Source organism: Chrysemys picta, unplaced genomic scaffold (genome assembly GCF_011386835.1).
Source record: "Chrysemys picta bellii isolate R12L10 unplaced genomic scaffold, ASM1138683v2 scaf5, whole genome shotgun sequence".
Classification (NCBI taxonomy): domain Eukaryota; kingdom Metazoa; phylum Chordata; order Testudines; family Emydidae; genus Chrysemys; species Chrysemys picta.
In genome coordinates, this window is record NW_027052712.1 from 805,045 (window position 1) to 821,767 (window position 16,723).

The window sequence follows — 16,723 nt, forward strand, 5'->3', positions numbered from 1 at the left end:
TTCGGCGGTGCGTCCTTCACTCGCTCCGGGTCTTCGGCGGCACTGAAAGACCCGCTGCCGAAGTGCCGCCGAAGACTCGGAGCGCCACCGGGTGAGTAAAAATTAAAAAGGAGCCTCTAGCCAGGGAAGGGATTCTCGGCCACTTCTTTCTCCCCTCCCCTCCGGTGGCCCTGCCACTGGGCGCGGGGCCCTCTTAGGCGCGGGGCCCGATTCGGGGGAATTGGTGGAATTGGCCTAAAGCCGGCCCTGACAGTGATGAAAATGCTGGCAATAAGTCTGTTCTAGTCTCAGGGCCACCGAGAGGATTCAGGTGGCCTGGGGCAAATCAATTTCAGGGGCCCCTTCCATAAGTTGCAATACTATAGAATACTATATTCTTGTGGGGGCCCCTGTGGGGCCTGGGGCAAATTGTCCCACTTGCTACCCCCCCCCCCCCCCCCCCGGGCGGCCCTGTCTAGTCTTAACACAAGGGAGATACAGCTCAAGTTTCTATCATGGCTGTACTCACCACCAGGGTTCATAGACCCCTGCATTGATTAAAAAAATGTGTATCCGCATCCAATCCACAATCCGCAAAAATTGTCTGCTGATTTGCAGGGTTCTAAACAGCTCCACAGGTCACCGCACAGCATTGACGGAGGGCTGTGCCAAACCCCCGACTCCCAACCGCCCCTCACTTCTCCCCAGAGACCCCCTGCCCCACACCTGCTCCACCCTTGCCGTACCTCCTTTCCCACTCCCAGTAGGAGGGCTACACTCCTGGGCCCTCATGTTCAGCACCGCCCTCCTGTGGGGAGGGGTGGGCGGCTCAGACACCCCTATGTAGCTGCGGTGGTTATAATCATGCAGACCCGGCCTGGACAGACAGCAGTAACAACTACTCTCTTCATAGCATGTGCCCTTGCCGCCCGCTAGTTTAAATTACAACCTCACCTCTTTCAAAATGGCGCTTGGCTCACTCCCTTCTGGGAGTTGTAGTTTACCTCCTCCATCCAAGCAAGCTGAGGACTACAACTCCAGAATGCCCAGCAGGCTATCCCTGCTACTGTGTGATTCAGAGAGCCGAGCTGGAGCCTGCAGGCTGCATGCAGGAGCCTGCAGCCGCTCTATTCTGGTGAGTCTGTGCTGCGGAGCCCTGTGCGGATATAAAATTTGTATCCGCATCCAAGCTGTGATCCGCAAATATGGTCCACAGATATAAAGTGGATACCTGCGGATTTGCAAAGCTCTATTCATAGAGTAGGTATTTTCTCATACATGTATGTCTGCCAATGTTGCCTTTTCTAAAGGATGTTTATAAATATCTGGCGTACTGTATATTCTGCTTTCTGTCTCTGACTATCATGGAATATGGAGTAAACTTATGACCATACTTGTGACAGTTCCTGTGGAGCATGGGTTCTCTAGCTTTTCTAGTTTCCAAACTGCTATTGGAGACCATGGTTTCACTTGCAAGTGAAGTATTTTCAGATTATACAAAAGCCCAATGGAAGTTAAATGGCATATAGCTTATTTTGGTTTAGCTTTATTGCAAAGCAATTCCTAGAAAATTGCAGAGTTTTGGTAATTGCTGTTTCTTATCTTAAGTATTTTTAGGCTGTCAATCACTAAATTCTGTAGCATTTACAAACTATAAATACATTTTTAATGTATCTGGGTGCATGCACAGAGGTTGGGAGTCCTGCAGAATCAATGGTCTCAACTGTGGGGCAGCAGCAAGAGAATACCTTATGTTAATTGAAGAACCCCTTGGAAGGTATATCTACAGTACAATTAAAAACCCGTGACTGGCCCATGCCAGCTGACTTGGGCTTGGGAGGGCTCCGGCTGTTTAACTGTGGTGCAGAAGTTCATTTGGGCTCAGATTGCAGAACGAGATCTTGTACCTTCCCACCTTCCAGGGTCTTAGAACCCAGCCTGAATGTCTACACCACAATTAAATAGCCCCGTGAGCCTGAGTCAGCTAGCATGGGCCAGCCATGGGTTTTTAATTGCAATGTAGACATACCATCCTTGTGGCTAATACTCTGAACACTCGGGGTAACTGGGATAAAGACTCTGAAGGTGGCATTTAAATGAGGGGGAAATGATGTGCCTTTAGGGGTCCTTAAGGAATGTAGATAAAATTGAAAGCAAAGCAGTCAAACTGCCTAAGTCTTCAGATTTGTCTACTCTTTTAAAGAAACTCATAAGTTTCATGCATCTGAGACCAAGGAAGATGAAATATCTGAAGTGAAACAAGTTGGTTACCGTAGGGCCTATTTGTGATGGAAAATAGGAAAGACTTCTAAGCTTTTTTTATCACTTTTGAATTTTAATGACTAACAGTAAGAACATCAATTTGATCCTGTAACTTTTTTTTTAAAGCTTTATCTAGTACTAAAGAAAGGTGCTTTAAACAAGACAAATGAGCTTCTGAAATAGTTTCGTAGCAACGAAAAAACCTCACCCGCCTGTTTTAATATTTTTAAACTTCTATGTGAAAAGGGCTTAAATATTAGAAACCTATTTCAGGAGTTTAAACAAAGGCAGGGGCTTTGATAATTAACAGATGAGGTTTACTCAGCAACTTAGCTCTTTTAACAGTTTTGTGTATTTAACTGGTCTGGTTTGAAACTGATTTAGGGCTGTAACCATTTCTGTTCCATATTGTTGGCATTGTTGTAGCCAGGATATTAGTGAGACATTTCTGTTCCATATTGTTGGCATTGTTGTAGCCTGTTGCTCCCAGGATATTAGTGAGACAAGATGAGTGAGGTAATATCTTTTATTGGACCAATTTCTGAAAGAGACGAGCTGCACAGGGCTCTTCAGGTCTGCGAAAGGTATTCAAGAGTGTCACAGCCAAATACAAGGTGGAACAGATTGTTTAGTACAAGTGGTTAACGCTTATTGTAAGAGACCATTCAAAGTGAAGTGGCCTGTTAACACCTTTGCAGTCATAGGACAAAAAAGGGGGGCTATCAGGTTACAGATTGTTGTAATAAGCTTTAAATCAAGTGTCTTTAGTAAGAGCATGATTTTTAGTGTCTAGCAAACTTAGAATTTAAGCTCCCACATTCATCATTTGAAGGTGTTGTACAAGTTTCTTTTGAGGATAAGGACTGAGAGGTCAGATACAGAGTGATTGTTTGTGGAAAGTGTTCACCCATAGGTGATATGGTGGGGTTGGGTTTTTATCATCATTTTTCTTTGAGTTCATTCTGTTAGTCTTAAAGGTGCTTTTTTCAAGAGTGTAGTGATTGTTTGGTTTCACCCACGTAGTTGTTGTTGGGGCAGTTAATGCACTGGATGAGGTACACCCACATGTTGTAATAGGCATATGTAGAACCCATGGATCTTGAAAGGTGTGTTGTGCGGGGTGTTGATCATCGTAGCACTGGAGATATGTGTTCAGGTTTTGCATTTATTCTGGCAGAGTCTGCATGCTGCTTGGAGTTGGTGAGTCGTGGTCTGTGGGGAGCTTGCTTCTGATGAGCTTGGCAAAGTTCGGTTGTTTTGTTGTTGTTTGTTGGGATTTTTTTGTTTTGTTTTTTTGTTTTGAATGCCAAATGAGCGGGTTCAGGAAAGATTTCTTTCAAGATGCGGTCCCCATTGAGTATGAGTTGTAATTGTTTGATACCCCTTATGGGTTCTAGTATGGGATGGTAGGTGACAGCTAGGGGTATGCAGTCCCCACATTGAATCTGGTTCTCTCAGGGTATTAGTGTGCCCCATTCCATGATGCAATCTTCTTCCCTGATGGAATGTTATTGTTTGGTAAAGGCGATTTTAAGTATAGTGAGGTGTCTACCCCGGACTGTCTCCTTGGAGCATGTTCTTTGGTGTCTAGCTGAAGATAACAAATGTCTTGGTTTGTTGGGGTGGTTTCTGGATCTGTGAAGGTAAGTGTGATGATTCATGGGTTTCTTCATGGGTATGCAGTTGTTTGTAGGGTTCCATTGTTGAAGCTAATTGTGGTGTCCATGAAGTTGATGCTGATACGGGGGTGTTCTGGAGAGAGTTTGATGGATGGGTGGTGGGGGTTGAAGTCGTGGTGGAAATCTATGAGGGAGTTTAAGTTGTCTGTCCAGAGGGTGAAAATATCTGGCATATTATTGGAAGGGACCACCCCAGACAAAAAATCATCACATATTCTTGAGCTCACTGGAAAGAAAAAAATAATCAGGAAACCTACCTGGAAATCATACATGAAATCCAAACTACTATCAAAAAAACCCGATGACGGTTATCCAGCACAAAAACAAAAAGTGGAACAAACTCCACAACCCACAGAACACTACCTCAGGGAGAAACCATGGCTCCAAGACCCACTCCCAGACACCCCAACATCATCAATTTATCAAAACTACCCATCACTGGTGCTGAGTTATGTGTTCTTTCCAAAAGACCGAACTTCTGCCCCACCTCGGAACCTGATACCATACTAAAATGTGGAGAACTAGAAGAATGCTTTCACAACAATGATGACACCTCCCCACCAATAATCGTAAGAAAAAAGAATCTTCTGACTAGACACCCTACACTAGGCAAAATCACACACTTGATCATTACATTACGTTGCTTCAGGAGGAAAAATTGACTGTGAAATGCTTAATCACATCCACCACAATCTCTCCACTGCCGCAAGAACAGCTACACGGTCTCTGAAATCCAGCCACCAGATAGTGGTCAAATCAGCAGATAAAGGGGAGTCCCATCGTAGTTCTCAATTGTGGCGATTACAATTCTAACACCACCTACTATAAAGAAGTCAAAGATCCCACACCACAGTTCACCCAAGAATTTAAGAATATCCTCAGATCCTTTCCCAAACAGCTCCAAGAGAGAGTCTACAACCTCATCTTCCATGAACCCATCCCAGAGTTGTTCTATATGCTTCCCAAGATATATAAACAAGGGAACCCAGAGAGACCATTCATGTCTCTCCACGGAACTCTTACTGAAGGAATATCAGGACTCAGAAACCATCCTCAAATCACTCACTGTACAAAGAACCAGCTTCCTCCAGGGCACAACTGACCTCCTTCAGAACGACCCCAACATTAATCACCTCCCTCAGAAGACCATCCTTGCCACCATGGATGTCACTTCCCCATACACTAACATTCCTCAAAATGATGGCATCAATGCCTGCCTCAAATATCTACAAGACAATGGACAATGCTCATAAATTCACCAGAAACGTATCACCAAACTCATCCATTTCATCCTCAACTATAACAGTTTTACATTCAACAATAGTTTTGTCTAAACCGTGGGAACTGAGACATGGGTACTGAGATGGCTCCCCAATATGCCAAGCTCGTCATGGTCCACCTCAAGGAAGAATTTCTGGACAAATACACTACAAAACCAATGATATACCTGAGATGCATGGATATTATTTTCCTCCTCTGGACAGACAACCTAAACTCCCTCATAATTTCCACCACAACTTCAATAACCACTACCCATCCATCAAACTCTCTCTAGAACTCTCCCACACCAGCATCAACTTCCTGGACACCACAGTCAGTTTCAACAATGTGACCATACAGACAACTAGATACGGGAAGCCCACAGATCACCACACTTACCCTCACAGATCCAGTAATTACTCCAAACACACCAAGAAATCTGTTATCTACAGCCAGGCACTCAGATAGAATATGGTCCAAGGAGAAAGGCTGGGATACACACCTCATCACACTTAAAATCACCTTTGCCAAACAAGGACACTTCACCGGGGAAGTAGATAACATCATGGAACAAGCCACACAAATATGCATCCCAAGAAGTGGGTTGTAGTCCACGAAAACTTATGCTCTAATAAATTTGTTAGACTCTAAGGTGCCACAAGTACTCCTGTTCTTTTTGCAGATACAGACTAACACGGCTGCTACTCTGAAACAAATACCCCAAGAGAACTAGCTTCAGTATTGGAGGAAAAACCCTCTGACCACACCCCTTTAGCTGTAATCTACCACCCCACATTTTGAAAGATCTGACTAACATATTTTCCTGATGGTCACATTTGTAAAACAGTGGACACCCATTTAATGCCTTCTTTAAAAGTTAGTTTGTCACTGATATAGTCATTTAAAGCAGGTTTCAGAGTAGCAGCCGTGTTAGTCTGTATCCGCAAAAAGAACAGGAGTACTTGTGGCACCTTAGAGACTAACAAATTTATGCATCCGAAGAAGTGGGATCTAGCCCACGAATGCTCTGAGGTGCCACAAGTACTCCTGTTCTTCATTTAAAGCAGAGGATCTCAAACTGGAGGGGTGAAGGGCGTGAGATGCTTTGGGGGGGGGGGGAGAATGCACACATTTTCCCCACCACAATGAATAACCAGCAAAGCTGTAAAAAGCGACAGAGTCCTGTGGCACCTTATAGATTAACAGACATTTTGGAGCAGAGCTGATTCCTCCAGACATATCAGGTCCTCAAATGGCACTATGCATTTGACTCTAGCTGGCGCTGTGCATTATGGGTTTCTGTTAAGCTTGCATAGTATTACAAAAAGGCGTTGCCATCTGTACGTTAATCCGTTTGCTGTGACGCGGTGTGCACATTTAATTGTAAGCATTGACCACAATCACAGTTCTTCTTTTACTCTTATTACAATGGATCATTGGCTCATTCGTGGAATTTGTGGAATTGCTCCACTCCAGAAAACAGGCACACCCATCACACTCGTAACAACAGTGTGATGCCAGTAAGCATATCTCACTTACTATATATTTAAATGGCTCTGTTTGAATTCAATGCCTTACTGTTTTTAATATTTAGTGAGAGTTGCATGTTGATTTTTTTTATTGGTATGTGTACTTGTGTGGCAGGAGGGAGGGTGTAAACTACTACAGACACAAAGAAGAGGGGTGCGATCAAATACGTTTGAGAACCACTAATTTAAAGCACAGCAAAATTCCTATTTTCTGTTTCTCCTCCTTCTTACCAGTTTAGGCCATGTCTACGCTAGCAATCTTACAGCGGTAAAGCTGTACCAATGTAAGATTGCTTGTGTAGTCCCTCTGTGCTGACAGGAGAGAGCTCTCCGGTTGATGTAATAAAACCATCTAAATGAGCAGAGGTAGCTTTGTCGGTGGGACAGTGTATCTCCCGCCAACATAGCGCTGTGCCCATAAGTGCTTATGCCAGCAAAATGTATGTCGCACAGGGGTGTGGTTTTCACACCCCTGAGCGACATACGTTTTGCAGACATAAGGGGTAGCGTAGCCATGATCTTAGATTGCTTTGTGACTATTATAGCCTAAACATGGAGAACTTGACATATATCTCATAAATGAGCTGTATGGTGGCTGACATTTCAGCGTTGTAGCAAATACAAGTGCAGTGAAGCTCACTGTAATGATAAAAAGGCGACTGGTGAATGGGACGGTGTTATGGGTATGTGGAATCAGCATGCATACGGAAATAGTTTAGTGATTTGTTCGAACTGTCTCCTGATTCTAAATATTATGAAATGATAAATAGTGTTTATCCTGCTAGATTTACTGTGTACTGAGCTTGCCTATGAGGACGGATACAGGGATTTCTCCTCCCTCATTTTGAAAGACCATGCAAGAAACTGCTGCTTCTAGAAAATCTGTCCACAGCATGAAATAAACCTTTTGAACTGCCAGTCTGACTCAGTGGTATGATCCAAGGGCACTAGGGAAAGTAAGGCGGAATGGAAATAACTGATCAGGGATAGGAGAAAGAAAAGCAGAAGAAGGAAAGAGTGAGGGAGATGGTGCCATGTTTTGGAGAGTGGGGAGAGATGGCTGTTGGTAGACAAGCAGTGCTGTGTGAAATGGTTTTGGTACACAGAGCCACACCTATAAAACTACTTTTCTGGTTTTGCTGAAAGTATGGCTTGTGACACTTGTATCATTGTTCTGAAAAACAGAATTTAGCAACTGCCTTCTTCCTTCCCCCATCTCTAGTTTTTTCCAAGTAAAAATTAAAGGCCCCACAATGCACACTGGAATGCACTCATGAGCCAGTAACACACCCTGTTGTGTGTTACTGCTGGATTATAGCCTGTCTTGTGAAAAGGTCTTTATATTCACTTAATTTTTTTATATTCCTTTATCAATTACTGTCCTTATCTTAACAGGTGTCTATAAAAATACAGGATATTTGGGGGCAGTGGACTGACTGACTTTTCCCACCACAGTTTGGAGCAACCATGGAAAAGATTCTAGCTGGATAGTGACTGTGGCATGAGAGCAAAGAAATACAGTGCAATGGAAATCGTCATCTCGGTGAGAGTGGAAACTCACTAATAGATTTGCTGGAAAGTGTCTCTTAGCAGTGTTCCTTCTAATTTTTCCCACCCATGTGCGGAATGAATTTTATGATGTGCACCAATATGGAGGTGATGTTATGGAGGTGATGTACACATCACATCCATATTGGTACATATAACAAAAATCATATGGTGGGGGTGGGGTCGAGGGGTTTGGAGTGTGGGAGGGAGCTCAGGGCTGGGGCAGAGGGTTGGGGTGCAGGGATGTGAGGGCTCCAGCTGTGGGTAGGGTGGGGCCAGAATGAGGGGCTCAGGGATGGAGCATAGTGTTAGGGTGGGGGGGGATGGCTTTGGCTGGGGGTACAGGCTCTGGGGTGGGGCTGGGGATGCAGGGTTTGGGGGTGCAGGAGGGTGTTCTGGGGCTACGGTGGGGAGAGAGGACTCTCCCCAGGTCTATCTCTCCACAGCAGCACCTGGGCTGGGGGGGAGAGGCGGAGGAGGGGTACCACAGGGTACTGAAAGGGGTACAGGAGTCTGGAAAGTCTGAGAGCCACTGGTCTAGACCTACCACAGAAAGAAACTGTGAGGTTTTGAGGTCAGGCCTTTTTCTGCTACTGATGGCAGAATCCCCTTGTAGCCACAGTCTTAATTTGGTGATTAAGCCTAAGCACAAAAATCATCCACTATGCAAAAGGATTAACATCAGGGGGCCTGTCATTGCCAGGTATCTACATCAAAGGCATCATCATGGCTGCGCTCCTTGTTAGTATGAAGTGAAGAGGCCAAGTCTGAACTATTTTCTGTCACTGTTCAGGTCAGGCAAGTCACTGAAGTGGGGAGGAAAGTTGGTACTACTGTTATACTAGTAGAATAAAAATCAGCAGGATCTTATTAAGAGGGATAAGGCAAAGATGCCACATTTATTGTAAATATAATGATAAAGCAAAAGATAAAAGTAAACAACGTTGTTTGACTACCTATTCCTATCACTACTTATTCCTTACACACACACACACACACTCTCTCTCTCTCATTCAAGTTCTGTATAGGTGTTATAGTTACCAGCCTAGAAGTTGCTCATGCCAAGTTACTGGCCAGGTATATTGGTCATGAGGATGGAGCCGAGTCCGTGTCAGGTGGACCTGATGCTCCTGGAGGCTGGCAGCAGAACCAGAGACTCAAAGTCCTCAATCTTTAGAGTCCATTCTTATAGGAATTAATTCCTGTTACTCTATGGGAGCAGTTTCATCCTGCTGTTGCTGACTCAATCAGCAGATGGCACATTTCTGTCCAAAGTGGCACATTCCTGGTGGCTCCACACTGTCCAAAGTTTGTGTTTCTCATCCTTCCAGGTGATGGGGTGGATCCCAGTTTACCCTCCGGAGGGGTGGGGGGGTGTTGTCTCGTGGTCCTACTTGACACATTCTTCGGCCGATGGATACTCCCTTTCTAGGCTGGCGCCTCCCTAACCATTCATGTAAATCAAGCATTCATCAACATACATTCCATATCTTAACCGTGTTTTAATTTACTGTCTCCACCTCTTTTGGGGTGTGTGCTAATTCATTTGAGACTCCCGGCCCTTTAATCACAGAGGGTGGGGGTCTGTTCCTAGGAGCCCTTGCTGTTACAATGAAGTGAAAGTCACTTAACGGCTTATAGCGTTTGTTTACATTGTATTAATTACTTCAAGAACAAAGTCAATTAACTTGTTTGTAAGTTTTACATAGTGATAAAGTATCTTTCACAGGACAGATATAATCAATGGTTTCTACAGACAGTAGCTTACAAGTTTTAACAGAAGACCCAAGAGATGTTTGTACTTGGTGAAACTGTTGGATTTTAAAGTGTGGGGGACAAATTATGGGGGAATGACTGTTAGTACCTTCTTTAATATCCCTACACTACTGTTACCCATACTGTACCTGTTTATGTTTCCAAGCAGGACTATCTGCATCTGTCATAACTAATAAACTAAAAATATTTTAAAAAAATATTTAAGTACTTGCTTACAGATGAAGGAAGACAGAGGGAGAATATCTAAAGAAATTGTAGGCTTGGCAATGAAATGGGTGAAAAATATTGTTCAAATTATGTTTTATATAACTTGACAGTGCCCCCTTTTTTTAAGTTCCATTTCCACTGTGACCAATAATTCTGAGTGCCTGTAAATCCTCTCCTTTAGTTGGATTTTTTCCCTTTTTGGATTGATATAGGAAAATGACTCTGCTTTTAATGATATGCATGTTTTTAAACTCAAAGTGACACAGTTTCTCTTTTGTATGCTGTGACTGTCATGCACAGTAAAAGGCTACAATTAATTTATCTAGAAAAATGCAGAACACTTCATTGATGCTCTCTGGGTCTTGTATATCTTTTCATTTCATCATCCTCTATTTGGGGTTATGCTAAATCTTGCATTAAAATGTGCTTTCATCACTGGGCAGTCTCATATTAAAGTGATTTTGTGTGAGATAACTGGAATGCTGAAACTGTGGTCCATTAAAGTAACTGAGGTTTATTGGGGTTCATTTTGCTTTGCACATCTTAACGAAACGGCTGGATTTACCCATATTTGGTGAGTCCACCAGACATCTTTGCTAAGTATATTACTGGATGGATTTCTCTTTCTTACGCTTATCATAGAATTGAAGTACTATGCTGAAAAGGAGCAGCACAGACTTCATTTCCATCCTCAGTTTACATGTTATGTCTTCCATTCATTTTTAGCACAGAACATTAGTTGCATTAAGTGAGTTTGGGCCCAATGACACTTCAGTAATAAGGATGACTTTGGAGCATACCTGTAAAGGAAAATGTGAAGTTTGTTAGGCTGATTACAGTTTCCCTTGGAGAAAAGAACAAACTCTTAACTAAAGCTAGGTATTTTAAGTAACTTCTATGTGATAAAGATTGTGCATGTATGAAAAAGGTAATTAACAATAGTTTTATGACTGAAACTTTTCAATGACCAAACCTAGAATAACCCATGTGTGAAATCTGCAGATTGGTTACCTTTTTGAATTTAAGATTGCAGTGTTGTTGCATTTCTCCTATGAATGAATGGTTTATTAATTAATGGTAGGGGGACTTTCCCTCTTGGAAAATGCCTTCTGTTTGGGGAGTCTTTTAAATATGGTGACCAGGAACCAACTTGTGTAATTCTTGGAAAAATGATTTTTAATCTCATTTTCTAAATTCCGGTTTTTTCTTGTATTTTTAGGAGGGAAATTTACACATCTCAAATAATTGGAAATGCTCACACCAAGTATTCACAACTGTGGATCTAGAACTTAATTTACAGTGTAATAATATTTGGGGATGCAGTAAGTCAGGCTGTTTCTCAATTTATAACTTTGAAGTGAAGAAAACAAAAACATAACTTGTACTTTCATTAAAGTGCAGTAATTAAAATCACTGTGATAAAACAATTTTATGATGTTTATAATTTTGACAGTTTAAAAATCATTTGTCATTAGTTAAATGTACAGTGGCAGTTTTAGGTTTAGAGGAAGCTCTAGTGACCGCCCGTAAGAAGTAATTCAATGAATCCGTCATTAATCATTTCATTCTGCAGCTAATAATACTGGGTTTAATCCAGAAACTGAGAAATTTCCTCGGGGAAAATTTTTTCCTTGTTGAAATATATGGGGGCATGTGTAGTAAATTTAACTGGAGTTAGCTGTTCTTGTATTTTGAGAAGATATAGGGACTTTCTCTAAGCCCTGTACAAACCTCAACAATATACAGGGTAAGTCCGTTTTTCTTGAAATATTCTTCCATCAGAATTCTAATAAGATGACATGTTTAAAAAAACATGTCAGTGTAAATAGTCAGCAGCACAACTTGTTTTTGGCTGTCATTTGTTCCTCTTATTCCGATGGCTTGCAAGGTAACTCACAACACTCTCTATTCTTAAAACAGGCTCTATAATGAGGAGCCCAACCATTTTATTTATGATCTGTATATTCTTCTGAAAGTATGGATGTTTACTTTCTGACCATTGTTCACAGAAACCGAAAAACTTACCAATGTTATGAAGGCTACTGTATACGCGATAAAGATAATTAGGCTCTGGTTGAACAGTTACAAATTTCTATGCTGAAAGAGGAGTACAGTAATTTGGGTAAAAATGAAAAATAGAAATTTAGGTTCAGTTCTGGAAATGGAAGTCCTTTAGTTATTCACAGTGGGTGTGGCCTCAACAGAAGCAGTGCAGGTGTCCCACCAATGTCTTAACTCTGACCTGCAGAGAGCAATTCTAATGATAGGGTTGCTCAGTTCAGCAGAATGCAACTTGTGGTGGATCCTGTGAGGAGTACAGGCAAACGCTAGGAACTAGACAAACTAACTTGTGGTAATCTTCCAATTTTGGCCAACTTCGGTCCGCTTCAAATTAGTGGGGTGGAGTTGAAAAACTTTGAATTTAATCACTGCTGTTCTGAGTCATCCAGCCCCATACCAGTTTAAAACTTTGAAGAAATCTGTCAGTCTTTCTAAATAACCATAAACTAAATAAAGCTCATCATCACACTATGCTTTTTATAATTGGAAACTTTTGGGGTTTTTTATAAAGAAGTGTTGTGACCAGAAACACACACTAACCCAGGGGTTCTCAAACTGGGGGTCGGGACCCCCCAGGAGGTCGCAAGGTCATTATTCGGGGGGGGGGGTCGCGAGCTGTCAACCTCCACCCCAAACCCTGCTTGCCGCCAGCATTTATAATGGTGTTAAATATATTAAACAGTGTGTTTAATTTATTAGGGGGGTCACACTCAATGGCTTGCAATCTGAAAGGGGTTGCCAATAAAAAAGTTTGATACCCACTGCAATAACCCTTTTTGTTTACTGTAAGAAAAATACAAATGGGTAAAGAACTCAGGACTGAGCAAAATGTCTACCCAAGAAAATTGATCGTGAAACTTTCCTTATGACTGGAATGTATACATTACAAATGCTAGAGTGACACAGCTGCAGTACTGTAGTGTAGATACTTTTTCCCTTGCTGTAGTAAATACACCCTCTCCGAAGCAGTAGTTAGGTCAACTGAAGAATTCTTGCTCCTGAGGGCATTCTGCACCAAAATATTTTAAATTCTGTGCCAAAAAATTAAAAATTCTGCATACAATATTTTAAAATTCTGCAAATTTATTCATCAAATAAATGTGGAGGCTCCAGCATGGCATTGGGGAGGGGAGCACAGGCCACTAGCTGTACAGAGGTGGGAGATCACTGCAGCTCCACTCCGGACTATGGACTCAGTGGTGAGGCTGCACCAAACCCTGACACAGCGTAAGGACCCGGCCAGGCCCAGAAACATCCCAGGGCCCTGCCCCTCTGTGTGGGCAGGCAGGGTCAGCAAGGCAGATTCCAAGTGTGGAGGGGCTTAATGTGGGGGGAACCAGGTGTGGGTTGAGATGGTTCTGTGTGGGGCAATCTGGGTGTGGGCAGTTCAGTGGAGGATCTGGATGTGGGGGGAATCTGGATGCACAGGGACTTGTTGGGGGGTTCTGAGTGCAACAGTAATGGGACTCTGCAGGGGAGTCCTGGTGAAGGTGGTTGGGGCTCAGCGCAGGGCGTGTCAGGATATGGGGGGGATAGACCTCAGCAGGGGGATCTGGGTGTGGGGGACTTAGTGGGGGGTCCAGATGCTGAGGGAGTGGTGCTCAATGGGGTGGGGATCCAGGTGCAGCTGGTTGGGGTTTGGTAGGGTGGGAATCCAGGTGTGGGTGGCTCATTGGGCGGGTCCAGGTGCAGGGGGAGTGGGACTCATCAGGGGAGTTCTGAGTGTGGGGGAGTGAGGCTCGGCAAGAGGGTCTGGATGCATGGGGTTGGGTAGATGGAGGAGTAGCTCCCCGTACTAGGATCCCTCCCCCTGCAGCTGAGGAGCAATGGGTGCAGGAAGCAGGGGTGGGGTGGGGGGAGTTTGCAGAGCTTCCTGCAGCCAGGGGAGAAATCTGGGGGTGGGTCTGACCAAGCCCCGGATGCTGTGCAGGAGAAGAGGAAGTCCCGTCCTTCCCAGCCCAGCTGTGACTACCAACTGAGCCCAGCGCAGGATAGGAGCCACCAACTGGGTCTTCACCAGTCCCGCCTTCTGCCCCACAGTGATTTACCTCTCTGCCAGCTGCTTTGGGCACCCGAAACATACTGCTGGGGAGGGTTGCATGACTGTTCTTGTGGCTTCCCTGCCAGAAAGGGAAGTCATTTTTCTGTGGGAAAGCAAAGAAATTTGCGGGGAACATAAATTCTGCGCATGCGCAGTGGCACAGAATCTCCCCAGGAGTAAATTCTTTTGTTGACCTAGCACTGTCTACAGGAGAGCTTAAGCCTGCTTAACTACGGCTATATCTACACTAGAAATATTACAGCAGCACAGCTGCAACTGCACTATATCTACACTAGAAATATTACAGCAGCCCAGCTGCAACTGCACTACTGTAGTGCTATAGTGTGGACACTTACCACAGTGACAGAAGAACACCTTCTGTCACTGTGGTAAATCCACATTTCTGAGAGAAAGTAGTTCAGTTGACAGAAGAATTATTTTGTCAACCCCTAGCACTGTGTCTATACTGGGGTTAGATTGGCTTAACTGTGTCTCTCATGGGGAGACATTTCACATCCCTGAGCAACACAACCTGTTCAACCTACATTTTAGGTGTAGACCAGGCCTAAGATTACTAATGCCCAAATCCTGAATGCAGTACATAGCCCAACTAAGTGGGCTGAGGGGGGAGTTGGGAAGAGAACAACAGTTTTTTCTTCAGGCTGTGGAACTGCTCTGCAGCTGCTGCCGTCTTAGGATGAAGCAACAAAGAATCCTGTGGCACCTTATAGACTAACAGACGTATTGGAGCATAAGCTTTCGTGGGTGAATACCCATGCGTCGAATGAAGTGGGTATTTACCCACAAAAGCTTATGCTCCAATACGTATGTTAGTCTATAAGGTGCCACAGGACTCTTTGTTGCTTTTTACAGATCCAGACTAACATGGCTACCCATCTGATACTTGTCTTAGGACATGGATACAATTGCAAATGTAGAGTGTTTTGAGTTAAACCAGCCTTCGTAGAACACAGTAGAGAAAGCGCTGCAGTCTGTCCACACTGACAGCTGCGAACGCACTGGCGTGGCCACATATGCGGCACTTGCAGCAGCCACAGAGAGCAGTACATTGTGGTAGCTATCCCAGCATGCAAGTGGGGGGTGGAGTGTGACAGGGAGTGTGTATGTGGGGGGGAGAGAGTGGGATTTTGGGGGGCTGAGAGCATGTCAGCATGCTGTCTTGTAAGTTTAGATAGCAGCAGATCCCTCGTCCCCCGCCTCTCTCTCTCTCTCTCTCTCTCTCACACCATTCCACAGTAATGGTTTGCTTTGATATCCACGTTCCTACAGCGAATCCAAAACAATGACAAGAGTGGCCACTTGATTTAAGGGGATTATGGGACGTTTCCGGAGGCCGATCAGAGTGCAGTAATACAACACCTGGTTCACGCTGACACCCAGGAATTTCAGGAGCGCTCTTCCCACGGAGTCAGAGTGCTCTAAGTGCCTTGCCAGTTTGGAAGGGTCGTGAGTTAGGGCCCACGGGGCTGGTTTAATGCACTCTAACTTGCAAGTGTAGCCAAGCCCTTAGGGCTACCGTAGTCCCTGAAGCTGCTGTGTACTTCTCACCTTGTTTTTTGTCCAGGGTGCGAATGGTATTTTGTCACTGAATCTGTATTCGGTGGATCCACTGGTTCATGCCCAAGCTCCCTTCTGTGCTGGAGTAAAATGATCCCCCACAGGACTGTACTCTCTGATGTGCAGGGTGTTATAAAACCCCTGTTCAGCCTTCCTAAATCCTCTCTTCTTACAAAGGGGAACTACAACAGTTTTGTACAACAGTTTTGTACAACAGTTATATGCATCCGAAGAAGTGGGCTGTAGTCCACGAAAGCTTATGCGCTAATAAATTTGTTAGTCTCTAAGGTGCCACAAGTACTCCTGTTCTTTTTGCGGATACAGACTAACACGGCTGCTACTCTGAAACAGTTTTGGTGCTTTCAGGGTTCCCAGGGCCTGCCAGGAGGTGGAGTAGGGGGCGGAGGGGAGGGAGGGAGCGCAGGAAGAGAAGGATATTTAAAGAAAGTTTTATCTTAAGTACAGTTCTTTTTCTGTAGTTAAACTGTTTGAGGTTTAGATCCCTTTCAGATGGTTTAATTCTTTTTTGGAAAGTATTAAGAGAATTGAGTTGTTACATCTTATCTATTTTAAAAGAACTTTCTCCAGTGGTAAATGGAAATGTAATATTAAATTAACTGTCACCTAAAAATAGATCTAGCTCATACAAATAAGTATAGCTCAAAACAGGTAGCCTTGTTTGTCTACCTAGTAATTGTACAAGCAGAGATCTGTTTTTAACTGAAAAATTATAGCCAAAATAGTCAGAATTCAGCCTGATTCTGAACTTTTTTTCTTAGCCAGATGTCCCATTGAACATACCA

The 16,723-nt window shown here is 43.8% G+C and overlaps 1 protein-coding gene and 1 long non-coding RNA gene across 5 annotated transcripts in view; one reads left to right on the forward strand and one right to left on the reverse strand.

The window, feature by feature from the left end:
* Positions 1-12,375, forward strand: part of LOC135977644 (uncharacterized) — a 60,854-nt gene extending 48,479 nt beyond the window's left edge. Inside the window, exons 2-3 of one of the 3 annotated variants that reach the window (XR_010595083.1) lie at positions 8,105-8,252; positions 11,460-12,375. This is a non-coding gene — a long non-coding RNA (uncharacterized LOC135977644). The other 2 variants (XR_010595082.1, XR_010595084.1) reach the window with 2 other exon arrangements.
* LOC135977639 (protein dispatched homolog 1-like) overlaps positions 1-16,723 on the reverse strand; it is a 250,928-nt gene that overhangs the window by 87,568 nt on the left and 146,637 nt on the right. The gene's annotated exons all lie outside the window — the stretch shown is intronic.